Here is a 27,887-nt window from a genome sequence, read left to right as displayed (position 1 = left end):
TCTCTGGCATTGATCAACCTCAGACACCAAAACAGAGCTTCTTCAAGCTTCGAAGGAGTTCAGCTTCCTTCCCAATTGCAGAGCACATCTTCCTGCAATTGAACTGGCCCTGCATGGAGTTTCTTGCTCTGCTGGGTCCTAAGCATAAATCAAGGCAACAAGACGATAGCAGCAAGCCTGGAAAAGAGAAAAAAAAAAACTACAAAGAATACACCCTAGTTACAGTCAGATGTAAAGCAATGCAAAATATCACAGGAAAGGAGGCAGAAGAATCACGGTAGAATGCTATCTGAGAGAGGAAAAGGCAGGCTGAAGAACATGCTAGGAGACTGAGATTCGTTAGAGGGATTCTAAGACACAGGAAAGAATGAAATATAAGGAAGAAAAGCAAGAAATGACAGAAGGGTGTGGAAAGACTGAGTGGAAACTGGAGAGAACAACTCCAGCAATCAATAGGACAGTTGAAAGCTGACAGTAATCCAGGAATTTAAATTCATGCCATGAAAGACTAGAGCCAGGCTGACTGTCAACACGAAAACTGAAGTCTGGCCTCCTAAGGAAGGGAGGACTTGAAATAGAGGGAGAAAAAAACCCAAAAATTCAGGAAAAAGGAAGCTGAACTCACCAGGAGATAGAAAACAGACCAGCAGTTGGAGTTCCCAAGAGAAGTAAGATAAGAGGAATAGAGATTGACCTGACAGGAGAAGGCAGTAAGAGTGGGAGTCTGGCATCTCTGCAGTGGTTTTGGGAGTCAGAGGACACGTGCCTTGAGCCAGGTCTCAGCAAGATCTAGAAATGTAAGGAGCAAGCTAGGAAGGAGGAGTCAAAAAAGCCTTCACTGAAAAGCTGACAAAAGCCAGTGAGATGGGTTAGTGGCAGTCCTGCCATCTGTGTTGTACCAGACAACTGTGAGAAAGAGACTGTAGCCCAGCAAAGGAGATAATCTGGGACATGCCATTGTGGTTTGTTGTCAAGAGTCCAAATGATTTGTGGGGAGTATTGTGGTAAGGATAGGTCTGTATTTTTCAGACCGTACTGTATACTCCTAAGACTACCTTGCCCCTGAAAAACTCTGGCTGTGGCTTGTGTCTCGTGGCTTGAGGAGAAAGGGGTGTCTTAACTAAGAGATTAAATCTTTTATATTAAAGTAAATTTTATTTCTCTGCATGGCATCACTGGTAAATTTGAGAGAGACAGAGCAAGCAATCAGAAGGGGCAACAATTTCCCTGTCATAGTGGAAAACATTGGGCTTTTCTTGAAGCTCAGAATTACAACTCTCCTTTAAGAGCTTCCCAAAGAGGAGCTATATCTTACCTGGATGTGCCTGGCTGGAGAGATTGTTTTTTAGCCACAACATTAAAATTAGATGTCAGAAAACTCAAGGTCAAGCTTTTGTTTTTATCAAAGCTTTAAAATTTTAAAAACTTGAAAACCAAACGGAAATGTTCTGCAGATCTGCAAAGAAGCTCTACTTATTTACACAGAAGACCTCATCTGCACCAGAACGATTTAAGCCCATGAAATGCTCAAAGATGCAGTGCCACCTTTTGGACAAATCGATATCATGTTAGGTCAGGCATGAAGTTAAAAGAGGGAGAAAGAAATAACAGGTGACATTCAGGCCCTGGCCAGAATTTGGTCTCCGAGAAACAATCAGTAGTAAAAGAAAAAGATAATTGGGAGCAGTACTCATGAATGTCTATCTGGAATTATTTTAGCAATTTTATGGCTTTATTTCCCAACTTATTTTAAAAGCTTTTTAGGGCCAGTGAAGTCTACAACTTCGCTTAAGCAATCTGAACACCCACAAATCCATGGGCCCTGATGGAATGCACCCACGAGTGCTGAGGGAGCTGGCAGATGTCATTGCTGAGCCACTCTCCATTATCTCTGAGAGGTACTGGAGGACAGGAGAGGTGCCCGAGGACTGGAGAAAGGCCAATGTCACTCCAATCTTCAAAAAGGGCAAGAAGGAGGACTCAGGGAACTACAGGCCGGTCAGCCTCACCTCCATCCCGGGAAAGGTGATGGAGCAGCTTATCCTGGAGGCCATCATCAAGCAAGTGGAGGAAAAGAAGGTTATCAGGAGTAGCCAGCATGGATTCACCAAGGGGAAATCATGCCTGACCAATCTGATAGCTTTCTTTGATGGTATGACTGGCTGGGTAGATGAAGGGAGAGCCGTGGATGTTGTCTACATTGACTTCAGCAAGCCTTTCGACATGGTCTCCCATAACATCCTCCTAGGGAAGCTGAGGAAGTGTGGGCTGGATGAGTGGTCAATGAGGTGGACTGAGAACTGGCTGAATGGCAGAACTCAGAGGGCTGTCATCAGCGGCGCTGAGTCTAGTTGGAGGCCGGTAACTAGTGGTGTCCCTCAGGGGTCAGTACTGGGCCCAGCCTTGTTTAACTTCTTCATCAATGACCTGGATGAAGAGTTAGAATGTACCCTCAGAGAGTTTGCTGATGACACCAAACTGGGAGGTGTGGTAGATACACCAGAAGGCTGTGCTGCCATTCAGTGAGACCTGGACAGGCTGGAGAGTTGGGCAGAGAGGAACCTGATGAGGTTCAACAAGGGCAAGTGCAGGGTCCTGAACCTGGGGAGGAACAACCCCATGCACCAGTACAGGCTCTGGGCTGACCTGCTGGAGAACAGCTCTGCGGAGAGGGACCTGGGTGTCCTGGTGGACGACAGGTTGACCATGAGCCAGCAGTGTGCCTTGGCTGCCAAGAAAGCTAATGGGATCCTGGGATGCATGAGGAGGAGTGTGGCCAGCAGGTCGAGGGAGGTTCTCCTTCCCCTCTACTCTGCCCTAGTGAGGCCTCATCTGGAGTCCTGTGTCCAGTTCTGGGCTCCCCACTTCAAGAAAGATGAAGAGCTACTGGAGAGAGCCCAGCGGAGGGCTACGAGGATGATGAGGGGACGAGAGCATCTCTCCTATGAGGAGAGGCTGAAGGAGCTGGGCTTGTTCAGCCTGAAGAAGAGAAGGCTGAGAGGGGACCTAATAAATGCTTATAAATATCTGAAGGGTGGGTGTCAGGAGGATGGGGCCAAGCTCTTTTCAGTGGTGCCTAGCGACAGGACAAGGGGCAATGGGCACAAACTGAAGCAGAGGAAGTTCCGTCTGAATATGAGGAAGAACTTCTTCCCTCTGAGGGTGACGGAGCCCTGGAACAGGCTGCCCAGGGAGGTGGTGGAGTCTCCTTCTCTGGAGGTATTCAAGACCTGCCTGGACAATGTCCTGTGCAGCCTGCTGTAGGTGACCCTGCTTCGGCAGGGGGGTTGGACTAGATGACCCACAGAAGTCCCTTCCAACTCCTACCATTCTGTGATTCTGTGATTCTGTGAACTGTAAAAACAGAAAGCAATAAGAAAGAAGATAAAAAAACCACCCTATGGCCATATAGAACTGGAATATGGGTATTAACACACGGCGCTGAGCCTTGGCTGCTGTAATGTTAGATAAGCAACACCAATTTCTCCAGTGACCACAAATCTACAGTGCATGTTGTTCACCATTCAGGGAAGAACATTCAAACAAATATGTACGCCATCATCTAGATCCAGGGGGACCACCTCTGTGGTCTTGAAGATTTAAAGGCTGAGAGCATGGGAACTGCATGTAGTTCTCATGTAGCAGAGGGATACTTGAAATGATATATCACTCATCTTCAGTTAACTGTAAAGTCTGTGTATTACCTCGACTGACCAAAGCATCAGCACACAAGAAGGAAGGTGAACTGATTAGTCTGGAAATGGCACATCCACCTGGTGGTACCCTCCTGCTCTGCTGTAGGTACTTTCAGTAATCTCCATAGGTTATCTGTTTCCTTGAAAACACTAAAAGGACATTGTATAAATAAGGCACCCAGCACTGGAACTATAATGAAAAAAATAGGATCTGCATCTTTCTGCAGCGCAAATCCTTTGCCTCGTACCCAGACTGAACCTGACAATAAGGTCTTAGATAATTTCCTCCATTTCTTCTCCCTGGATCTTACAGCAGCAGCAGCAATTGAAGCCCTTGCTCAGAAAAAACTCCTGTGAGACCCAATAGTCTGCCACAAAATAATATCCACCAGTAGATTGATCATTAGGGTATCAGATATTTCCTGGTAAGGCTGACATAAGGACTTGCAGTTTGAAGCAGGGCGATATTCTGCTACAGGCTCCTGTCTCTGCTAGAGCTATCACCCTACCAAGCGTGGCTTGACACAGGCTAAGACTCCAGTAGCTTGCATCTGTGAAACTTCTCCATTTTGTCACCACTGCCAAGTTCTGCAGCCTCCATCTTACCTCCTAGTGACCAGAACTGGGGTTCAAGGATTTGGGGACACTTCTTCTTTCGTTTGAAATTACTGCTAAGTATCTTGCTGGTCCTGGTCAAGTATACAGTCTGACTCTCTCTCTGCGCCCTGTCTGCCAGCACAGGGTTCGTTATCAGGCTCCCTTTTCTTCTCACCAGCTCCGCTGATTCCAGTTGCAGACAGTTTTCTCCATAAAGGTAAATTACAGAGCATGCGTGTGTTGCTTCCTGGTAGTGAACAGGCACTTTGAAAAATGACACAAAGTTCTTATTCCCAGTGGCGTACCTGCGCTAAAGCAGCTGTCCTCTCCCCAATGTTTCACTTGTCTTTGACAAAGGGTATTATAAAGCACCCTCTCTCTATCTCCCAGACCATTCCAGTAATGCTGTGGATTGTATATGATTCAATCTCTGGCCTTGCTAATAACATTATCTTATTTATTTTCCTAGCTTGACAGCTAAAACAAAAATATAATGAAGAAAATGCATTTCCAGTGACAGAAATCCTTTTCATTCAATCCCAGATGACATATTTTAGTTTAGTTTTGTGCATTTTTCTCATAAAAAATAAAAATTTAGCTGAACTTAGTCTTGAAATACCACTAGAACAATACTACCTATACTATATATAGCATACTATATGTATTTCATAATTTTGAAATATTATGATTGTTTCAGTATTAAAAAAGAAAGTATTAGAATTGCATCCCCCCATAAAAAAAAACCCCAAACAACCAAAACCCATGTTTGCTTTCATCTGTAAATATTCCTGGATTTTGGCAAGAATTCAAATACTGACAGTCCAAAGCATGTTTTTCTTTAGTGAGTAAATTATGCACATGTAAAAATGCATCTGACTCTTCTTTCAATTCAGGTACATGTCAGGGGAAAAAAAAAAAGTTTTCTTACCATTAGCAATGAGTCTGAAAACATGAAAGAAATAAACACAGACCTCTCAGAGAAAATGATATTAGAATTTTATATTATGCTCAAATTTGTTTCAGATGCCTCTACTTCACCTGTGTGCAGGGTGGGCACATACCAACAAAGGGCAATTAATGGTTCATGTTTTCCGTTCTCTGTCCTTGCCTGCTATTGTGGGATTGCTGTACTGTGTTGTATTGCAGTTTTTCTGGTTTTTTTTCAAAATGTGTTAAACGTGTTGTGGGGACACGATAAAATATGACAGGAGAGTCAAACCAAAAGCTGTGCAAAAATACGCAATTCTGCACATACGCAGCAGCTGCTGTACCTATGATTTTGCAAGGAGAAAAAAGGTGAGCGGGGAATGTAAAGTGAAGGGCCTGACTCCAGCTCTTCCCTTACACCAGCTTTATGCAGGCACCATAAAATCCAGATGTAGTAGAACTGAGAGCTGAGCTATTGTCTGTCTTGTCATGGGCAACTAAACCTGTTAACAGGAGCAGGGCTTCCTTTCACTTTCCACGGATAATCAAGTTTGGTAGAATCTAAAATGCTATAAAAGGAGGACATGCACATTAAAGAGATGGACCAGCAATCTACTGGGCTTAGGAAAAAAAATGCTCAAATCTTACTCCCATAGCAGACTCCAATAAATGAGATGGAGGAAATAAGGTGTTAGTCCTGTTAAAAATACAGAGTAAAGTCGCTGCCATGCATAAGAATAAGGTGATGGTTTAAACCCGAGGTCATGCTGCAATTATCTTTCCTGAGGTGCTAAGCATCTCCAAATCATCATCCAATATTCATGCCAATATGCTACAATTAGTGAGATGACTAAGTAGCAATACACAGTATGCGAGAGAGGAAGAGCTGTAGACAGCTAAAAAGGCTTCTCTTCGCAACTGCAACAGAAGGTGTTCTAGCAGGGGCATCAATTTCCCTTAGGACACTGAGTTCAGTTTTCAAGTCAGCATGCAGAAGTTGTTTTGCCTTAACAGGACCGATATTGCTAAAGCAATACAAATCCTCTCCAGGATGAACACAGTTGCAATGAGAAGCTTTTGAGGTAATAGATTGTCCTCTGTATTAGAAGCTGAATCAATATTATCGCTTTTAAAATGTCACCCTGTAGTTACTCTATAAGTACATCCTCTGTAGTTGCACATGGATCTGTGTTTGGGTCTTCCTCCGATGCTTGAAATACTATGCTCTTCTATCACTGTTGGTGAGCCACAAATCAACTTGCCCCTTACTGTTATTTCACAAGGAAAAAACATTAAAAACCACATGATGAACCCATAGCTGGCATGAAACGAAGTGACAATGCGTGCTGAGTCTGTAGACTGCAGGTGCCCCATCTCCGTTTCCCTTGAAGGTTTTCAGTATTTCAGTGTGAACTCCTCTGTGCAGTAGCACAGTGGTCTTGTTGTAAGCAAGAGCTGGGTGCTCTGAGAAAGGCTTAATCCTTGTGTAAAAAGTGGGATTTCACCCACCTTGGGAGAAAGCCACCCCATAGCTGAATCAAAGCTGTCTTGTGTGAGTTTAAATCTGGTAGGAGGTTTTTCTTTTTTACTGGTCTTGTTTTTGGGGAGAGGGAGTTTATTGATTTAATTTAGCAACACAATAGGTTTTGCAGATTCTGCCCGCTATGTCCTGGAGATAATAACACACTGAAACATTATTGGAAGGTTTTTGTAAAACTCCTGGGACCAAGCTCCTCAAATCTTCTTGCCTTGCCCATAGCAGTTTATGCTGTTGTTAGAATCTGCCTGGATGAATCAGGGGTCACATCACTTGAGCAGAAGTCACAGTTCAGTGGACACCAGAAAGTGGCACCTAAGAACAGAGTGCCCATACTTTTACTTGTACAGTGCCTACATTCTTGTTGTGTGTGTGGAAATACTTTGCATTCAGGGGGTTTGAGGCTTGTTTACACTTAGAGCAGCCCTGATGCAGCAGTCAGCAGAGAGCAATTGGTGCAGCTGGACCAGTTTTAGCCTGCTATGGCGAGAGGCAGCAGTCAGATGCTCTGCTGAAGGAGTGCTTAGGGCAACCTATGTGTGTCCTTCCCTGTTCCTAATTGTCGGTGCTGGAGTGTCTATATTAATAGTTTTCTGCCAACTGTTCCTAAGCAAAGCTATGAAAGTTGCCTCACATATTCAAGCCTGCTCTCCATGTGCAGCTGTGGCACTGGAGTAGCAAAAGACAGCAAATGAAATGTATGTGGCCCTCTGTCCTCATTTCTGGCCCAGTTCTGTGGACCTTATATGCAGTGGACTGTGCAAGTAACTCTGTTATGCAAATGTACTTTCTAGAAGTGTGGATTAGCTTATACCTCATTCATCAGCAGAAAGTTAAATACCAGATGGAGGAAGGATTTCCTCATCCAGATCTCATCTGTCTGATTCCACAGTCTCCCTGCAGGCTTTTTCAGGTGAAAAATGATCAAAACTAAACATTCATATGATATCAGGCAGCATTTATGATGCAAAAGAGAGTGTATTTTGGCAATACCAATGTTTTCTGTAATTGGTAAGACTGCAAAAGTGTGTACTTGACTGAACTCTTGAGTGGCAAGTACTTTACTCGCAGTAAACAACAAGATCATCAGAGAGGCATTCACAGGAGAGAGACCAAATCAGTGAGTGAGCAGCAGATGGGGCTTGAGATTCAAAAATGAAGAGCACAGGCGACTTCATCTCCTAAATCTATTATTGATTAAACCATGAACAGTCAAGACTCTCATTTCACTGATGTTTAGCGCAGCAGCTCTTGGCTGCCAAGCTTAGGGAGTGAACAACCTAGCAGGAATTAGAAAAGAGTTGGATAACAGAGTCTATGCAGATGAAGAGCAATCATACCATTGTTATTAATAATAATTCATGCACTGCTGAGGCCATTTGCACAGATACTAAAATCAGAGATGGGGAAAGAATTCTTTAGCAATACCGGTGGCAACACAGCTGCACAAGTGTGGGACTGGCACAAATCCCTTGTTACTGAGTAACTGATTTCCTCAGTTACTGCTACCTTTCACTCCTTCCTATTGGGACTCTCTTACTCATCCCTGTAGTAGCCGACGCACATCTACAGAAGAACCGGTAGCTCTGCCTCATTGGAGGGTGATGCTTTGATTTTCTTTTTGTCCCATAGCACCTAGTCAAAAGTAACAGATTCTCTTTCCTACCATGTCGGCCTCTTTTTCTTTTTAACGTGGTTGGGGTATTTTTTTTGGGGGGGGGCTTCTAAGTTTAGTCTCCTTTTTAATCTTCCTCTTGACCTCAGCCTTCTGTTGGGTATGATACCCAACCTTTTCTTTCAGTAAAGGATTCTCTCTTTCTTCAAGCTTCTCTTCTGACAAAATCTGGGCGCTTCTCAGGGTCTTAATCCAGTGACAATGTAGGGACCACTTGTTTCTGCATGGCAAATAGTGCCTAGGCTTTAAGGGAGTTATTGCTCAGTCTTTCCTACTTCCTATTCTAGCTTGTGAACATGGAAGTTTGTTTGGCCCAAGTAAGGCATTGAATATCCAAAGACAGTGCATAGAGTTTTAATTCCTATTCTTCTGTGTTCCTTCTTCCTGAACCTGAAAGCTTCCTTGACCTTATAGCAGCCTTCCAGTACCTGAAGGGGGCCTACAGAGATCTGGAGGGCATGCAGTGATAGGACAAAGTGTAATGAATTCAAGCTGAAAGAGGGTAGATAAAGATTAGCTATAAGAAAGAAATTCTATACTATGAGGGTGGTGAGGCACTGGAACAGGCTGCCCAGAGAAGTAAGTCGTAAGTTGTGGATGTCCCTTCCCTGGAAGTGTTCAAGACCAGGTTGGATGGGGCTCTGAGCAACCTGGTCTAGTGGAAGGTGTCCCTGCCCATGGCAGGGGGGATGGAACTAGATGGTCTTTAAGGTCCTTTCCAACCCAAATCATTCTTTGATTCTGTGATTATATGATTGACATGATTCCTGCTGACTTTGAGAGATTTCCCTAAGACAGTTGGTAGCACCAACAGGCTTATGAATTACAAAGTGCTATGTCACCCTAATCCGGAAAATTTGCTGTCCTGCTACTGGCAAATTGTGGCCTGAATCTGAGCTCTTCAGAGACAGCACTTCTGCTCTACTCCTCTACTTAAGCACGTGCCTCCAACTACGTGTATAGAGCAGACCTTGGGAAAGAAGATGCAGTGGGACAGCCTCTGTGCCTATTGTTAAAAAAAAAAAAAGGCCTGGATCCATCTTCTTTACTCCCTCCACCAGGCATTTATCTACATGGCTAAGAACCTCCTCAGCCTTCTCTTCTCCAAAGGCTGAACAGTCCCATCTCTCTCAGCTTCTTCTCATGTCAAAAATGCTACAGCTGCTTAACCATCTTCATGGCCCTTCACTAGACTCTCTCCAGCATGTCCATGTCTCTCTTGTACTGAGGAGCCCAGGACTGGACACAGTACTCCAGGTGTGACCTCACCAGTGCTGAGCAGAGGGCAAGGGTCACCTCCCTTGACCTGCTGGTAATACTTTTCCTCATGCAAGGAGACCGCTGGCCTTCTTTGCTGGGAGTGCACATTGCTGTCTCATAGTCGTCTTACTGTCCACCAAGACCCTGAAGTCCTGCTCTATAGAGCTGCTTTCCAGCCAGTTGGTTACCAGTGTATACTGGTGCCTGGGGTTGTTGCTTCCTGGGGACAGAGCTGGCATTTCCCCTTGTTGAACTCAATGTGGTTCTTGTCAGCCCACTTCTCCAGTCTGTCAGGGTCCCTCTGGACAGAAGCATGAACCTCTGGTGTATCAACCACTTCTCCCAGTTTTGTATCATCTGTGGACTTGCTGAGTGTGCACTTGCTCCCATCATCCTCGTGATTAATGAAGATGTTGAATAGTACTGGCGCCTGTACTGACCCCTTGGACACACTGCTAGGGACTGGCCTCTAGCAGGACTTTGTGCCACTGATCACAGCCCTCTGGGCCTGATCACCCAGCCAGTTTTCAGACAACCTCACTGTCTGCTTATCTAAACCATACTTTGTCAGCTATGTCTATTTTAAGCCCAAGTGGTAAAAACTGGAGTGTATGGATGGATGGCCCTATCTTGAGCTGGAGAGGGGGGAAATTGAGCCATTGGCTGTGCATACAGCACGAGGGAGTTGTTGCAATCAACCACTTGAGTGCTTTTGATTCTGTGATAAAGAAGATGGTAAAGGCCTTTTTCAGCTTCCAACAGCACTTAATCCAAACAGAGCATGACCTGACCTACCTGCAAACAGCTGTCATCATATTTTGCTCTCTATTTTGTCTCAAGAGGTGGTTACACCTTCCTTCCTGCTAGACATACCCAGTCATGTTTGATTCTGCTCCATTTCTTAAGAGGTCAGGTCTTTAGGCAAGCAATAAGAATTGCCAGTGGTGTTTGGAGATTTACAAGTTTGTTCTATATCCTGTAGGCTTTAATCCTTTGCACTTGTTCAGAAACCCCTGGGATGGCCAGCTGAGCTGGTTTGTTTTTTCCACTGGGCTCTTTTTTCTTTCCCTTCTAAATTTATTAGCATGGTTTTCAATTACTTTTAGAACCCTGCTAGTAATTTATTTTTAATTATCTACACTATGTAGCTGTAACTTGCTAAATATTCAGGTCAGTTTAAGGTCTCCTTCTGAAAACAAGTATTACGGTCATGGAAAGGCTCTCAATCTAGTTCTATTATTGTTATTAATTCTAATTAAAATAATGCTTACTGCTTATTTAGCAGTTTTATATCTGGAGTATTTTGTAAACATTTACTGATTAATTTTCACACAATTATTGCAAGGTAGGCAGGAAATAACAGTGAAAAAATCTGTACCATAGAGTGAAGAGAAGAAAGTCACTTATCTAAAATAAGAGGAGTTTGTGAGCATGTCTCATCTGTAGGCTCATTCTCCTGCAAGTCTATATGGCTTCCTGCACATGCGTGTGGACCCACTGTACAGTAGCAGAAACCATGCACACTGACAGCATGTAAGCTAACGCACACTCTGTTTCCTCTCAGCAGGGAATAGAGAGCAGAGCGGTTCACATCATCAAGTTCCGCTTGAAAAGAAGAAATTTAACCAAACTAAGGTCAGGATTTAAAGAGACAACCCCTGTCTTGATTCAGAGCTATAAAAAGAACTGGATTCCTCAGCATATGGTTAAGTACCAAAGGAAAAGGACTAAATAGACAAGATTGGACTGAAAGGAAGAGAATAGATCTAAAATTCAAATTAGGGAAGCAATGATAAGTCCTTGGCTCTGTTACCAGATTTGACACTGACAGAGATTAGTCTTGGCACCATCAGTAATGAGAGAGTTGGGGTGCTTTTTAAGCTAAATTTACTGCCAATATCTAAAAGGTTTGCCATCCATGGATGAGCACATCGTGTCAAAAGGCCAAGAGCTATTAATACAGTCACCACATAATGAGTGGGGAAAGACCAAAGGAGCAGCTTCTGTAAGATTAAAGGCAGTTCCAAGTCAACACCATTTCTGCAGTGTTACAGTTCTGCGGACCAGCTTCAGCTGAAGTCTGGGACTCCAGTGGAGAACAGGAGGGATGCAAAGCCATTGACCAGAACATTTGCCAAATGAAGCCCAGGGGGCACAAGCAAATGATTTGCTCAGGGAAAAAAAAAAACCAATCCAATCGAAATGGATGGCTCTGCTCCTTGGAACAGAATAATGCCAGTATGATACTTCCAGGCATAAGATGGATGCACAGTCTGATCACCAGCCATCAGGAAAGATGATGAAGAAGCCATCACCAAGTGCTCCTTAGAGCTGTGTCATTAACATCCCAGGGGCTGAAGACTTCCCAGGACTTTTCCCGTAAATGGGACAAATTACCTCAAAGTGTATGCTGCCTGTGAATGGTTTCCTTGTGTATATCCGAGGGCAGGACCCACACAGTCAAATGAAACGTGAAGCAGGGTGATGGCAGACAAACCACCCTTACACAAGACTGGCTAAATTTCCAAGACCTAAAGCAGAAGACATTAATATCATGTAAAGTGTAGGCTGGGTATGTGCAAAAAGGATATTGTTTTATGCATCCAAGTGGTTATTACTGCTGTCATGAGATAGACAGGTACTGAAACAAGCCAGAAGTCCATGGCACGAATTGCTGGTGGAGAGTGTGCAGAAAATAGTGAAAGGGGTATACAGAGAATAGAGAGGAACTTCAGAAGCATATTGCAGTCCCAATATATTGCCTCCCCCTATACACAAAATGAGAAAGCCTCATTTACTTTTACAAGACACAGCAGAAATCGTAACTGTTTTCTGTTCTTTTGAGCTGTGGAGACTATCTGGAGCATACTTGGATGGGACCTATGATCAGAAAGGAGCATTTTCAATAGGAAAACTTAAAAACTTCCTGATGGCTAAAGCCCTGAAGAGCCCAGTTCATTACCTTCTACTCTGGTGGGCAGCTGCAGGGGACCCTTTGCTTGAACAGAGTGTATGTTCCTACCCTGTGTCAACAGAAAACCTCAGAAACCTGAGAAATACCAGTTCAGCACATTATTTTTTCCTTTTCCTTAAGGAGCTGTGCATATCTGCTTCATCCAGCGTGAGCAGTTCAGGTCTGTGGTATTTGCAGGCAAGAAACTCTGTTCATCTCACAGAGAGAACAGGTTATTGTGGCAGAGGAGCAACCTGACTGGAACCTCTAATAAGAAGCATTGGTAGCCACGGCAAGGGTAGCAACATAGGAGCTTAGCCTACATGAGTCTCCGGGTTAGCACCCACAAAATCAAAAATCTACAGGAGCAGAGTGTATACTATTCAAAACACTGATTCATCCTTCACTCCTGCCATACACTGCCATACAGTGTGGATCAAAAGGTCCTCTGTGTTCAGTCACCAGTGCTATGCTCTGCCTGATTTCCTTCGGTTTTGAAGGCAGGTCAGGGACTGCACTGACCTGCAATAGACTCTTGTGAGGTCTACTGGCCCACACCTTCACAGGCAGTAGCGAGGCCATGACCCACAGGATACATTTCCTACATTTGTTCTCTTATCGATGCCGCCAGCACCCTCCCCGCTCCTCATGGATGCTGGGCCAGCATCGGTGATACTGACTCCTGCTCTCCTTTCACCTCAGTGCATTCACTGCCAACTTGCAAAAGAAATTGCTAAATAGTTTCCTGCCTATGAATAATTGAAGATTTAAAGTTAATACTTTGACCCCATAGGAGAACCTCAGCCACTGCCGTACTTTTTGTGCCTTGCAGAAACAAGGCTGTGCACAGGTCTCTTCACAGCCAAGTACACATCACAGTTCTTCAGCCTACGCAGGTGGCACACGGTTCTGGGATGAGGGAAGCTTTGGACTGGAGTAATGACTGTTTGTTCACACTGATTGTACAGGTTAAGTTATAACAGTCTGAACACGATATTTAAATATCTGAATATCAGATATCTAAATGAATGAAAATATCTAAGCGTTTTGAAGGGGCAATCAGAGGAGTTTGCAAGGCTCACACCTTGCAGGCTGGGGCACATGCTGCAGCCTGTCCCTCAAGGGGCCTGTGCTGGGGAAGGTCATGAGGAAAGAAACCAGGTGGCTAGGGCTAGAGACACACTTTTGGGGGATGAGAGGATAATTGATGTAAAAAGGGTAGAGACAGCCATGAGAAACTGTGGCCATGGGTGATCAATGCTGGGGTAGGGACCTCCCTGAGGGACTGCAGCCATGGGCAACTCGTGCAGAGCTAGTAACATCTACAGCGACTGCGGCTGTAGGTGACCACGTGCCTGGGGAGGAGGGGAGATAGATGTTTCTGTGAGTTTTGCAATCCTAATATATTTTCATTTTTTTCAATACCAAGATCAGTTACTGGGTGTTTGTGTTGGCTGGCGATAAACTAACTAAAGTAAGATTCCCCAATTTGAGACTCTTCCGTCTGTAATAAATGTCCTACTGTGGTGTCATACTCTAGGGTTGCCAATGGTATCCAAAGGTACAGCACTGATGATAATAAGGGTAATGAGGATGCTGAAAAAGATTGTGGATTCAAATAATCATGACAGAGAGAAGGGCACGTGGTAGCACCAACACTATCCAATTTCTTCCATTTCAATAGCCACATATATATACGATACATGCAATATCGTAATATATAGTTACATTCATGTGTGTATGCTTAAATGCATAGATATCTCTGTACGTGAATATACTTTACATGCATATGCTAATTTCTATTATGTATTAGCATCATTCATTGGTTAGGAGCATAATTTTGTACACATAAATCTATATATAAATATTTGAAACTGAGTGTATAAAAATTATCTACTCTGTATGTACTATCCATATATACTAGATACAATATAATATATGATAACCAATGAAAAGATTAAGCCATATTCTTTATGGATTGATATACTACTGCTCAGCCATCCAGTCAGTATCTCTGACAGACAATAGCCTACACTAAAACTCAGGTTGGTTTGAACTTTTAGTCTGTATTGATGAAAGCTCAATAGATTCCTGAAATGTGACTGGGGATTTTTGTTTCTTTTCTAAAAAACACAGTTTTTGATTGTGTGTGCATTTCTATATATGTACGTATGTTCTCCTGAAAAAAAGAGAAGCGGTTTTTCAGTTGAAATGTGCTTTAAAACTTTTTTATGAACTTCAGGGGAAAAAAAATGTCTTCCCCTGTTCTTATCAGCAGGTTTTCCTCTTCAGCATCCTTCAGGAATTCAACTGATTCCCTCGCACAGCAACCAGCAGGGCAGCTTGAGGCCAATTCTGTCCAGTACCTGTTGATGAGAAGAGATGGAGTCCTGGGGACTAAAGGAGTCTTTGGGTTGGGTGCATGCAGGAGACCAGCAAGGTACCAGCAATGCAATGAACCCATTAAAGGAGAAAAATTTATACTTAGGAAAAAATAACTGAAGTGTCTGCTAACAATACATATGAGGCCGTTTTGCCTCACTATGTAGCACAATGCCATTTTTTCTTAATAATATTTCTGTTCACCTTTCAAGACCCAACGTAATGTAATTCCTTAATCATGACAGTTTGGCACCACATCTAAATTTACGACTAAATGTAGCTTTCATTGAAGTCAACCCCCTGCTGGCATCCCAATGGCCATGAAAAGAAAATGTTCTCTTTCACTGCAGAAAAAAGCGAAGGTGGCTGCAAAAGAATAAATGAGCTACTTATCAAACTGCATTTTAAATCTGTACTTTTTAATGTTACAGGAGTATTTTAAGTGACTTATTTTCTTTCTACTCTTTCTTGCTAATTGGTTGTTCCTCTACCAAAAAAAAAAAAAAAAGAAAATTAAGTAAAAGAAAACAGAAGTGCTGATCAGAGAATAGATTTGATTTCTCGCATGGTCATGCTGTGGTTAGTTGGCCACCTGCTCAAAGACGTGCAAGGACTATGGAGGAGCAGGACTATTCCAACACACCCCAGCTTAGGGAACCTTTCAGAGCAGTTTCTAAGAAATAAGTATACATACACGCTGTTGCCCATTTGGTGCTGGGTGAAATGATATGATAGACAGACTTAAAAGGAATGGCTGGAGAGATAAAGTATGGAGCTGTCATCTGTACAATAAAAAAACCCCACAGAGTCGCACTGAAGCTGTTGGAAGCAAGAATGGCTGAGATTTTGGGTTCCCTTTTAATACTGTGTTCTGCTGCAATGTTACAGTGAAATTAGCTGGGGAGGGCTAGGGCAGTAGTATGTGACATTTCATTTCACTTCTGAATATCAGTGGAGATGAATGTATGGGGGTCCCCACATTTCCATTGCCGTTCCTCCAGAAATGAAATGTAATGTACAGAAACTTATTCTTTATGGCTTAATTTCCTTCTGCCCAGGCAGCCAATCAGAAACATAAATGGACAAAAGCAATTCTCCAATAAAACTGTATGTGTGTTATATCACAGCCATATTATTCTGAACTTTTGCTCTATTTTTGCCCAAGGATCGATGGATAACTGAAACACAACAGGAAATATTTTGTTTGTTTTCTTCTTAAAGAAAAACAGAACCACTCAATTGATAATAAAAACTGGTATATGCTTTTCTGTGAATGCATTCTAGCGTGGCAATTAAGTATTGAGTAAATAATAAACATCTCAAGGCAAAACTTTTACAGCCCAAATAAGACAAGCGAGTTACAAAATGTTCACTTATAGTAGGAAGAAAATGCTTCATCATCACTGGAAGAAACATGAAACCACTGATGTTACAATTCAATTTCTTGTGCTTTCTCAGCCCAGTGGAATATTGGGTATTGTTTGGAAGGAATGAATCCCTTTCTTTGAGCCTGTGGAAACCAGCATTTTCAAGACTTCTCAAATTCTGATGCTGTGTTACCCAGGAAAACATGAAATATTTTCTGCATCCATCAAAGGTTCTGTTGTTTGTTCTTTTTTCAGTCTAAGGGCCTTGAGAGCTATTTTCCTTCATAAAGGTACCCAGAAAATGATTAGTTTCCGTAATAGTACAAAAGACATTGATTGTCCAACTGGCAGAGTAGCAGTCCTTTAATTAGTCCAATCTGCAAATTGGATGGTCCTCCGTGACAATGTCTGCTGTTGTGTGAAGTATTGCTCCTGCTGAAGTCAATGCTACTGACGACGTCTGCTGAGCCAGGTTTCGTCTCTCAAGGACAGCTTGTTTTTTTTGCAAAAGCTCACTGGCACCAGTCTCTCGGTTGCCTTGGGCAAGGTCTCACTTCAGCTCTGAGCAGGGTGAACCCTGAGACTCACAACTGAGAGATCCCAGCTCCTGGGAACATAAAACCCTTTGGGTTTCTGGGGCTTGCACCTCCCTGTGAACGCTTTCCTTGGGCAGATCTCCGCAGCACTTAGGTTTGCAGTGTGGCGGTAGGCCGTTACAAGTGGACAGGGTCACAGACACGACAGGCTGTCTCCTGGGGACTTTGCTTTCTGTTTTGCTTGGGCACTTCTCTTGGGTAGTCAGTTTTCACAGCATATTTTCCTGTACGATAAAGGAGAGTTTCATCTGACCAGGAATGGCTGCTCTGGGTTGTGCTGTGTATCACTAACCGATACAAAAAACACAGAGACATAATGCAGAAATGAACTGATTTCTGTGAAGAGATCAGAATATGACTAATTATTGTGAAGCCACCTGCCACTACAGCCGGATTGAAACTTCTCCACTGTTCACTGCTACATTAAGCAGCAAATTCCTAAGTGTGAAGGCTTTCTGCCAGCAATGTAAATGCCCGGCACGAGAGGGTGCCTTCTTCACAGCATAATTGTACAACTTCAGCTTTTGTAGACAAACTGACCTCAAACCAGCAGCCCAGGTGCTGCTAGCAAAATAGGAGGTGTACAGCTCACCCCATTCTCCTCGCTTTTAGGAAGGATTTATGAAGGCAGTTGGAAACTGAGCTAGGGACATGACCACGACCTGCAGCCCCAGCACTGACCTTGTTATCAACATGCCTGAGGTATACTCTGTTGCAGGAAACTCATTTTGAACAGTGTTTTACCTCAATAGGTCTTGAGATGCTTGACAAAGACTGCCAGAGTTATCCCCTTTTCCAGATGGGAAAACTGAGGCAGGGAGACAGTAGCAACTACTTTTGACCATCAAGAGAGCAATGGCAAAGGCTGAAAATGAATACAGGTCATTTGCAAAATCCCTGCTAGGTGCACTATTTCCTAGTATCTGCCCATGCTTGCTTTTTCAGTTTCTCTGGGAACTCATTTGCTCTAAGAGAAAAGAAACGACCGATCTCACCTGAGTAATTTTCAAAGCTAGTTATGTTGTTTACATCAGTCCTAGACCTATGAAGCTGGCCTGGATGCTCAGTGTGGCTACACCAGATACATTGCATTGCAGCTTCGGCTGGTTGGTACTAAGATCTGAGTGATGCTTATGCCTGTAACAAATCTATTCATAATGCCTTGACACTATTCGCAATTCTAGAATCCTCATGGTCTTCAGACAAATCGTCCCTTATTTCTCTGCTCACTGAAAAATTAAGCTTTCAGCTCATCTCACAGGATCAACATGTGTCTGAGATTCCCTGAGCACATTGACTGAATCACACTGATTTCTCTAGTGTTTTGGAGCACCTGTCTTTTTAATATGATTGCTATTCTGATGCATGGAAAAATTTGCCAGCTCAACATTAGTCTCACAGTGGTTGGTTTTTGCTGTTGTTTTTTTTTGTTTTTTTTTTTTTTTTTTAATGTAGACTGGATACCTGTCAATCTGGAGAGTGTGCTGTTTGCCTGCTGCTGTCAAATATTTGATTTGCCATCCTCCTTCTCTTCCTCCATTCATTTCCAAATGGACACACAGACAGAGACAGTAAGACCTTCACTTACTTAAGTGGGAATATCTAGGAATGCATGGGAAGAGAATTTAATATCTCATATTTCAACTAACTTAGATCTCGGATTTCCCTGCTTAAAGTCCCTTTGAAGTTCTTTTTTAATTGGATTGGACTTGGAAATTAATTATCATGATTCTCAGCAGTTAGAGAGTGCTTTACCTCCTCTGAGCCTTTCTCAGACGTTAATGAATTAAGGACAGTTTGCATCTAATTTGGACTAGGTGACTAAACAACTCAGAAAAAGGACCATGTTTCTATCGTGTCCCATTTTGTCGCTGCTGGGGGAAGTACCTGCTGGGGGATGGCTGAAATTTAAGGGCTTCTGCAGTGAGGATACTTCCTTTTGCAGCATGGAATCGTTAGGGTTTGCTCCGAGCAGGTTTTCTTGGCATGGCGCTGCAAATAGTTGAGCTCTGTCTGCTCCCTCAACACACAGCCAGCTGCACCGAGTCACTTAGAGAAACAGCCAAAAAGCGTGGACAGCATGTACCAGGGTAGACGGGCATATTAAAGTGCTAACTACATTCAACCATAATCAATGGTTCATTGCTGGTGGGTTAAACAACCTTCTCCCTTGCTGAAGGATTTTATTTGACAGCAAGGTTATAGTGAAACACAGAAATCCAATATCCCTTCTATAAAACACAGAAGGAGAAAAAAATTATGTGGACTAAAATTATGACTTAATATCACATTTAGTTTGTCCTTTGCAGGGATTGGTAGGCTGTGTTTCAAAGCTTTATAATTGATATTGCTCATAACACCAGGGAAAAAGAGAAAGAGGGCAGCTATAAACTAAAAGATTGGAGCCGTAAGACAAGCATATTGTAAAGTGACAATAGGGAGCAAGGTGGGTAAAGGGATCACTAGATGGCAGTCAGCTCTCCAGCAAGGATAATCAAGGCAGGGAGAAATGAACTTGTGGAGACACAAAAACAGCACGGAGGAAAGCAGCTGTAATGTCATCAAATTATTGAAATGATGTCAAATTTGCTTTGCTTTGTGTCAGGAGTCCCAGAGCAGGCAATGCTCTCTTGAAAGTGGTCTCATTGCATCAATGGATTTACTGACATGAGAAGAGCAGGCAGGATCGGTCTGTGCACACACAAAGCCAGGAAGAGAAAGGAATTCAATTAGGGAAAAAAAAAAAAAAAAGAAGAAGAAGAAAGGAAATTGTCTTGCCAAGTCTTTTAGCCTTGTATTGGGACGTGAAAATGTGGTAGTTCAAACTCATATCCTAACGAATTTTTTGATACAGATTGCACCCATTAATGTTACTTGTACAACACCAGTGCAGGAGGGACATATATTTTAGCAAGGCTGAAAGCAGTAGAATATCTGACTATCTGCAGAGTTTATTAATGGTTGTTTATTATTTCTATTGCCCTGTTCATGGTGCATAGGCCTGTGCTAACTTCAGCAGAGGAGAGGTATCTCCAATCCATAAACCAATGCCAGGGAATGCATTAAAGTACCTGAATTTGGGATCACCCCAGCATTTCCCTTCATGGCCATGTTAGAGGAAGGCAGGGATTTGGAAGGCAAGGACACAGATCACAGAGTAGCTATGACTTACTTTATATGCTCTTTTCTGATTCACACGACTTTTCCACGCTAACTCTCCTCCAGAAACATGGCGGACACAGTTCAGCTCTTCACACGGTTTCCTGGAATAATTCCCAATTTCAAGGGACACAGGATTATGTGAGTTCCTATATACCAGCAAAATCCGTAGGATTGCATTGAATAACGTGCTCCCCCATCAATACTGCACATTTGCAGTGGAACTATGAACCTGTGGGGTTGTAATTTTAAGTAGATAGTCACAATGAGAACTGGGACAGTATTAGTCATAGCCCAAGTTCTCCCAGTTGGCACTGCCACATGTAAGAGCTCTAATACAGGAATTTAACATCGGTCCTGACGCCTTTTTTGTAAGTGCTAAGACCAAACTTGCCTCTCTCGGGGGAATAAGAAAAGCATCTTTTTAGAAAGTCATCTAGCTTTGCTTAATGACTTGGAATGATGGAAAGGTTACTGATTTTGCTTCTTCAGCATTACTCCATCAGGCATCACTCTGAGGCAGTGATTTACAGGCAAAAAGCATGAAACCCGCTAGCACCTTGGAGGAAGAATACACAGAGAAATCACTTTCCTGGGAACACATTTTCACTTGGAGGTATTATCTTGGAAATAGGGTAAAACTTCTTGACTCGCAATATTTGGTGTCTCTTTCTCCTTATTTTTTCCACATGGATATCCCTTTCTTGGCCCTGATGGTTAGTCTCCAGTGTGATTTTATCCAGTTTTCTTAACATTCAGTCCTTGGTTCTTTTCTGCACTTTACTAGATGGCTCTCCTATACTTTCTCCTTGCAATACCACGTGTTGAATTTGAACAAGCGATCACCTCAGCTTCCCAACAAACAATGAAGATGGTACACCTTCAACCTGTCATGCTGAAATGCATTTTCCAGACTTCATATTTATTGTGTTTTTTTCTCTGAACTCTGACTTTTTTTTCTAATGTCATTTTCTCAAAAGCAGTGACAACAGGATCAGACTAGATATCCATGACACTTTTCCTGATGTTATAGAAAGGGGAACTACTACCTTCCTACACCTATATGCAAGAAATGTATTAGTGTCCCTGCAAGCAGCCAGCCCCCAGGAGTTAGGAGTAAACTACTCAGAGCTAATGTTTAGTTGTTTATCCAACAAGGATACCTAACAAGATGTCCAAGGTCTTCTCGAAGTTATTGCTTTGTAACACAATCATCTAGTCCATTTAGACTCTGTTCTTTATTTCTAGAGGGACCACTTTATATTTAGCAGCATTTAAATAAATAATTTGAGAATTTTCAACACATATTAAAAAAAATGTTGATTCAACAATCTCAGGAGGACACAAATATTGCATGTGATGAACCTTATACCTGAAACTTGTCTGATGTCCCACGCAAAGAGCCTTAAAACATCACAAACCAAGGAGTACTCTGTACACTGTAGGTAGAGAAGCCTTGCTTTTCAGCTTCCATATGTTCACAGAGTTCATTCACCATTATAACAAGAACAAATTGTTCCCAGTGTTTCTGAAATAAAATACTGTAGAAAGAGGAAAGGGAAGGAAATGTTTTGGCTCTTAATTCTGACTCTGCTTGAACATTTTATTCAAGATTATTCTTGAGATTTTCAATGGAACTGAAATCTTGGGTGTGTCTACATCAGTATTTTAAGTCAGATCAGCAATGTATATTTGAAGCAAGTCTCCTCAGCATGCCAGTCACCACACTTGGGCTCACATTTCAGTATAGCCTTGGATCATGTTCTTCCCTGACCAAGCTAAAATATAGGAAGGACTCCTGTGGTGCCTTCAAAGTGCTCCAGTCACTAATGGGCCTTCAATCTGCAGAATTAGTCCATAGACAAGCCACTGAAAATAAGATAGTGTTGGTCTGGCTTCCTCAGCAACAATAGTTTTGCTCTACAAATCTCATCCTATTGAGCAAAACCCCTTGCTAACATGATACAGCCATTGCATCCTAGCCAACCTAACAAAAGCACACATTTGAACGCACACAATTTCTCAAGCAACACCCTTTCTAGTCTTTGTTATTGTTACCTACTGTTTGAAATTTTTTTGCAGCAATTCTGTTACCAGCCCCAGGCAGGATTCTTGATTTTCACAAAGGCAGGTTCCCTGTGGTCTGATCTGACCTTTATAGGTATCAATTTAGAGTCACCAGCTTGGTCTTACTAAGAGCAAAGCGGAGGATCTGATAGGACTAGGAGCACCTGGACTCCTAGGTGCTGCCCACTGATGTCTGATGCAGTTATATCATGCTCCATTGACCCATAAACCACAGAGGATTATCAAGGTCTCATGATCTTCAAGCGATACAAGTTAGCCTACTTTCACCGTCCAGCAGTGGATATCTAAAGCTGAGCTAATCCCAAGAGGCTCCTTCTGTAGACAATGAAGAGCGATAGGCCTCCAAAAATAATTTAAAATTGCCTGCACTTGAAGATTATCTTAGGATAAGATAATTACCCATCAGAAATACCTTTTTTTTTTTTACCAAAAGGAGGCAAGGGTTACTATGTCAGATCTATGTGTTTTGGCTTTAGAAGCAGATGAATCCTTTCTGTGGACTAGTTAGAAAAAGACTGAAAATTAAGATTTTGGAGTAGTAGAAAATTGAAATTTACATTTTCAACTGAAACCATTACAAATCTCAGCATAAAAAAATAAAAATGCCCACAATGAGGATAAGTTCTTCAAGTGACAGGTCGGGAGGACAGTTTGCTCTTTTCACAGAAGAATTTAGCTGAGATAAAAGTATTGTCTACAATCAGAGTAATATATATGCAATAAGCAATTATCAGTTAAGAGCTCTGCTCTCCAGGCTCGTTACAGAAAAAGTGTACCTAGGACTGCTGCTTAGTATCATTGTCTTAAGCTGAGTTTCACCTTGCTGGAGTCATGTCAAATCAGCGAGTTCTTTTCTTTTACCTTTTTCTCTTTCATGGTAAGGATAAGAGATCTGTCATTTGTTTTCCTGGTGGTATATATCTATTTCATGCCTTCTAGTTCTTGTTTTAGCCTGCACTGCTGCTTCACTTGGCAGTATCAAAGCAACCCTGTCCCCTTCTTCTTATGCATCTGTTTCTGTTATGGAGTGAAGAAATGAGGAAAAATCATGTCATCAGACTGGGATTTGTGGATGTCATCAGAATTCATTAAAACTAGTGAGTCCTGTAGCTTCTTCCCTATTATTCTGCAATACAGTTGGTATATGGATTGACACATTAGTAAAAGTAGATGAGGGCATTGAAGTTTTCTCCATAGAGAAAAATCCCTCTGCTTCATTGTCCCAGCTTAGCGATATGCTTTCCATACTGGACCTGAGTATCAGTCCTTTGCTGCTGATATAAATGCTGGTTCTGTCTCTTCCAGGTATTTCCTTCTTCCCTTATTCTTTGACTTTTGTCCTCCTGTAAGTCATACAGAAATCAGTAGAGTTTGTAAGGCTTTCTATAGCATTTTAAAAACATATCACAGCACTTCGTAAACAACGCACTTCTGCTAGTTGATGCTATCGGTCAATAAAACAAGATGGATAAATGCCTTGTGAAAGCATACAGACTTTTTGACCAACTTGTTTTTAGTGCAGTCGTTTTTACAAGACTTCTTCCAAAGCAGAGCCTTGGAATGAAGTTTTATCTCCCAGGGACATGGAAGGAAGACTTGCAATAGCTCTGAGCAGTACATCACACCTCAATCCTGCTCATAGATCTTGCTATTAAGAGCTTGACTGGCACTTAATTTCCATCTCTATCTCACTGTTCACAATGGCTCCTTTCTCTTTCCTTTACCTTCTCATGACTTTCAGCTCTTTGTGTCCTTTCAGGACTTCCTTGATAAATTCAATATACTTTTTTCTGATCTCCTTTTCTTGATATTATTATGTTGGAAGTGCATTGGTTTCTTATTAACATTTTATTTAGACCGTAGAACGTAATAATGTGCTTATTTCATTATTACAGGTGGTTTTGCACCCTAATTATTGTAACTAATCAAATGAGGATTTATGTTTGGTTGGGATTTTTTTAAATTATTGTTTAATCTCTTCTGCTGTTGTTCCTAGCTGGCTGTTTTATTCCAAGACAAAGATGTTTTGAGACAGGTTTCCTTGATCATACATCCAGTGCTTCTCTTCGACAGTTTTAAGACAGAATTGATGCTTGTGAGAGCTTAGATTAAGCATTCTGTATTCTCCTATGTTCTTGCTTTTTTGCAGAGCCCTACAACAAAGACAACTAGACTCTCTTCTTGTGCTGGTGATCAAACCAAGAATTAACACTGAAAGCTAATCCCTGCCCAAAGAGGTTTTTTTTTTTTTAAAGACCGGGCAGGAACATACGGTGCTCCCTGACTTGCTCCGTTCCCAGACATATGGATGCCTTCCAGCCACCCCAATGGCAGAGTGGGCTGGCAGCAGACTCAGTGCCAATGCCATAGGCACACTTGAACACAAAGCCTCCCCCATGCTATGGAGGGAGCCCTGCGGGGCACCCATGTCTGCGCTTCCACCGGAAAGCTGTCTTGAGTTGCCCCTCGAAAGATCTCGGAGCTGCGCCCAAAGACCTTTTGGATTAAATGTGCTGGATATTTGTCACTGTCATCTTTTGAAGATTGTTGTCCCTGAGTTGAAAGATTTTGGCAAGCTGTGTGCTTGGCATTAAACTCTGACTCTGAGTAACCAATAGTGAACTATTCACTGTCAGTAAAGATCGATTTATGAGTGTAATAACAGTTATACTTTTACTGTTAGATATTTCTCAATGGAACTCTTGCACATACGGAATAAAGACAGTTTTGTGACATCTTTTAACTCTGGTCCAGTTTCATTAACTTTTATTTTCCTCACCTGTTTCCACTGTCATTGTTGTCAGCCTGGGGGCAGGCATTTTTGAAGCATTCATTTTAATTACAGCACAATAAGAATGCAGCCCCTTGTGATATTTATCAGTGGAATACTCTAGAAATTTTTAATATATTGAAAATAAATCCTGTTTATAGCATACTGCTTTCCCAACTGTAGATTTTAGCAGTTCATATATCATGCATTTACCACCTTTTTAACATTTAAACAGAGCCTGGAATTTATACCCTTTGATGACTCACCGGTCCCCAATGCTCAGATGTAATCATCACTCAGTAAGAAGTGGAAGTACTGAGCGAACACAACTAATGCTGCAGTGCTGACCAGGGTGGCAGAGCTGAGCAAAGTGGGTTAATAAATTCCAACATGATCTATTCCTAGTGACAGGCTTGGGCACCCCAGAACAGGCTGGGTCTGATCCATACACGTGCAAGACCAGGTGAGAAAGTGAGACTGGTGGATACTCAGTACAGAAGCTCGTTATAAAAGTTTATGGTAGACTTTTACTGGCACTTGAGGAATGCAACCTTTGGTGAGTGAAAGATTAACCATTTTCTGGGAGCTTGGGGAAATCATTGAGCAAAATCTTTCTAGAACCCATTGAATAGGACCTGGTGTAGAGGACAACCTTTGACAGGCTAACTGCACCTTATTATAGTAGGAAAACAGTTCACACATCCGTTAGCAAGGAAGTGTCCAAGGAAACTAACTCGTCACCACCGGGAGCTATTAGCACATAGTACTACTGGCCTTTTTCCCTGACATGTGGAAGGGTTGAACATAACAGCCAAATCTTTGGCCTCACAGCTCTGCAGTTAATATCCTTTTGCAATTAAACACAGTGAGCTGGTTCTGCCTTCATCTGCGGGCTTTAGCCGTAACTCAGTTCAGGCAGTGGCTTGGCACATCGTTGACCCTGCCGGGCATCTCCAATATCTCCTCTACTGATGTGCACGACCTCACTGCTTTGGCACTCGCAGCAGATGCACAGTTGGTGTGTTTAGGAGTTGCAAGGAGGTGCGGTAGCAACAGGCTATAGCTTGCTGAAACGATTCCCGGGATTAAGTCTGATGCCAGCCCCGTCTGTCATAGGGGGTGTCTGCAAATCCCCCAGCCTGCCCGGAGCCAGCTGCGCAGCTCCTTCAAAATGCATGAGACTCAGCTGCTCAGGGCTGCTCACGCTGAGATATGTAATTCATGTGCAGTTTAAAGGACCCAATTTCACCAAGGCTATGCTGATTTACCCCTCTTTATGATCTTACCATACATATTTATTTAAAATGCTGTCAGATTCAAGGTATCTGAGAGGCCTGCGTGGCCTATATTGCCTTTAGGATGAAATAGTGTATCAGGTGACACAAACCTCAGGACTGGTACTAGGTATTTATGGATGTTGTCGTCCCCTTCAAACAGATGCCTGACAAACAGCAGCTGAGTGAAGCAAGGTGGCTCAGGGATGAAAAGGTTTTTTAGCAACAATAAAGTCATAATACTTCAGCTTCTCAAGGCCTGACCTTGCCTAGATGCCTCCAAGTCAGGATGTAAATGACAGCTCCTCAATGGCAGAGGCATCTCTGTAGGCCATAGAAAGGGAAGAAACAGAAAGATGCCAGTTCACCATAGTCAGAGCTCCCTCCTGGCAATCCCACTCCAGAGCTATCGAGTGGTGCCCCTCCAACTCTAGCACAACCATAATACCCTGAGCAATTTCTCTTGAAGCATGTTGGTCCCAAAGTAATTTCTTTCTATCCCTCAAGCCATGTGGACTTGATGGAAGGCAGTTCTAGGGAGATGCCACCTTCCTGGGACCAAAAAAGCTTTTAAGCTGTCTAGCTGCTGACATAGCGTCTCCACAACCATCTTCAGCTACAAGCTCCTGTGCTCTCTTCTGCCCCACATCAATCACCCTCCTTCCACCCCAAGTTCCTCTTCACCTCCTCTTATTTCCTTTGTTTAGTCAATCCTCTCTAATCCACTCCTGAAGAATTAAATAATTAAAAAATGTATCTGGGAATTCATTTGTTGTTTGCCAGCCATCGCTCTGTTCATGTATTATCTTCTTTTTTCCCCCACCCTCTGCCTTGCCTGTTTAAACAAAGCCTTTTTGAGTCATGGACTCTCAGTGAACAGCAGCACACAGCACTGTGTGCTCACACAATAGGCTTCTAATCTCAGCTGACCCTTCAACAACCCTCAAGCTTAGACTGCCACAAATATCAACATATAATTTCAGCTAAGAGATATCAATGAGTACCAAGGCCTCCATTTTAAACTGTGATCCCTGTATTTGCCTTAAAGACTGATTTGTGATAACTGACAGATTGAAGTGTGGAGTACTGTAACCTTGTGCAAAACCCTTGTGTTTATTTGTGAAAGCAATTTTTTTAAAAGGCCCAGGACTACCCATATAGTTGCAACTATGGGAATATGCAAGTAAATCCCTCTCCTTGGTGCTTAGGCTGTCATAGCTGGGATTCACGACACCCAGAAATTAGGAACATCATCTGTGGTGATCATTTGTGTGCTCCCCATAGACAGCAGAGACAGACAGACATCCTCAGAGGCTGATTCATCTTAGGTGTCAAAGCTCCCCAACCAGGTGGCTTCTGAGATGTGCTCTCCAGACAGTTCAGAAAACTGAATCCTTCCCTCAGCAAATACACTCCTTGGAACAGAAACTAAACTGCTCCTTGTGCTGGTTTTGGCTGGGATAGAGTTAATTTTCTCATAATAGCTGGTATAGGGCTGTGGTTTGGATTTCTGCTGAAAACAGTGTTGATAATGCAGAGATTTTTCGTTATTGCTGAGCAGTGCTCACACAGAGTCTAGGCCTTCTCTGCTTCTAACAGCACCCCAC

At 42.6% G+C, this 27,887-nt stretch overlaps 1 protein-coding gene across 2 annotated transcripts in view; it reads right to left on the bottom strand.

Annotated features, from left to right (window-relative positions):
- The window catches only part of EPSTI1 (epithelial stromal interaction 1), a 121,357-nt gene that overhangs the window by 29,044 nt on the left and 64,426 nt on the right, over window positions 1-27,887 (bottom strand). Inside the window, exon 12 of one of the 2 annotated variants that reach the window (XM_075422341.1) lies at window positions 14,929-15,010. The exons of the other annotated variant lie outside the window; for it this stretch is intronic. The gene's annotated coding sequence lies outside the window, so the exon portion shown is untranslated. Of the gene's footprint in view, window positions 1-14,928; window positions 15,011-27,887 lie in introns of those variants that run through there. 2 annotated transcript variants of the gene reach the window in all.

This window comes from Opisthocomus hoazin, chromosome 1 (assembly GCF_030867145.1).
Source record: "Opisthocomus hoazin isolate bOpiHoa1 chromosome 1, bOpiHoa1.hap1, whole genome shotgun sequence".
NCBI classification, from domain to species: Eukaryota; Metazoa; Chordata; class Aves; order Opisthocomiformes; family Opisthocomidae; genus Opisthocomus; species Opisthocomus hoazin.
The sequence above is the reverse complement of the archived record's forward strand: the minus strand, read 5'-3'. Positions and strand labels throughout refer to the sequence as shown.